The sequence below is a fragment of the Gekko japonicus genome, unplaced genomic scaffold (assembly GCF_001447785.1).
Source record: "Gekko japonicus isolate JY-2015 unplaced genomic scaffold, Gekko_japonicus_V1.1 scaffold801, whole genome shotgun sequence".
Classification (NCBI taxonomy): domain Eukaryota; kingdom Metazoa; phylum Chordata; class Lepidosauria; order Squamata; family Gekkonidae; genus Gekko; species Gekko japonicus.
The window spans coordinates 73320-74459 of NW_015163111.1; positions in this window are offsets into that span (position 1 = coordinate 73320).

Below are 1140 nucleotides of genomic sequence, written 5' to 3' on the forward strand. Positions count from 1 at the left end.
CTTTTAACAATTCACCAAAAGGTAACTGCTCTTTTCAAATTTCACTCCCCCCCTCTTCTTCTGTTAACTCAGTCTCTGTTATGCCGGGGGGGAGTTTCCCCCTCCTCCCTTGCGCTTTTTAATAGCCACAGATGGACCTCTGCTCCATATGTTTCTCTATTTCCCTCTTGAAGCCATCCATGCTTGTAGCAGCCACTACCTCCTGTGACAGTGAATTCCATGTGTTAATCACTCTTTGGGTGAAGAAGTACTTCCTTTTATCTGTTCTAACTCAACTGCTCATTGAGTACCCACAAGTTCTTGTATTGTGAGAAAGGGAAAAAGGTACTTCTTTCTCTACCTGCTCTATCCCCTGCATAATCTTGTAAACCTCTGTCATGTCACCCCTCAGTTGTCATTTCTCCAAGCTAAAGAGCCCCAAGAGCCTTAACCGTTCTTCATAGGGAAAGTGTTCCAACCCTTTTATCATTTTAGTTGCTCTTTTCTGCACTTTTTCCAGTGTGTTCATGTTGGCTGGTGAACACATCAAGAACTTCTGAAACAGCTCTGCAAGCACATGCAGAGTAAAAGACTGTCATCATTTCCCCAGGGTCTCTTCACTGGCTGCAATATGGCTACTGGGTGTAGCTAGTTGCATTTTGGCTGCGGTCACACGCAACATTAGCCACGCAAGAGATACGGAAGGCAAGCGGAGTTTCCGGTCGCGATCTCACCAGCACATCTGGGAAGCGTAGCGCTTCCGTGGCACAACTGAGGCTTCCTGCCGAAAAAGCGCAGCAAAAAACTAGTACCTTGGAGGTACTAGTTTCCAGAAACTGCGGGGCAAGGGCGGGCGTCTGATCGCGTTTCTGGTTGCATCCGGCGCCCGCCCATGTCCCCTTGCGGAAAAGGGTTCTTTTCCCCCCAAGTCTCCGTGGATGCGCACACGCACCCAACGGAGCATGCGCATTCGTAGTGTACACAAAAAAAGAAAACCAGTTTGCCGCGTCGTGCGCTTCTTCATTGCGCGCAGGCGTGTGTTGTGATCGGCACCTCTCCCTACCCACGGAAGCTCCACAGTACCTCCACAGAACCTCCACAGTAGGTCTGATCGCTTTACTGCATGTTAGTTTGCCCCGAGGCAAACAGCCACACTTCTCT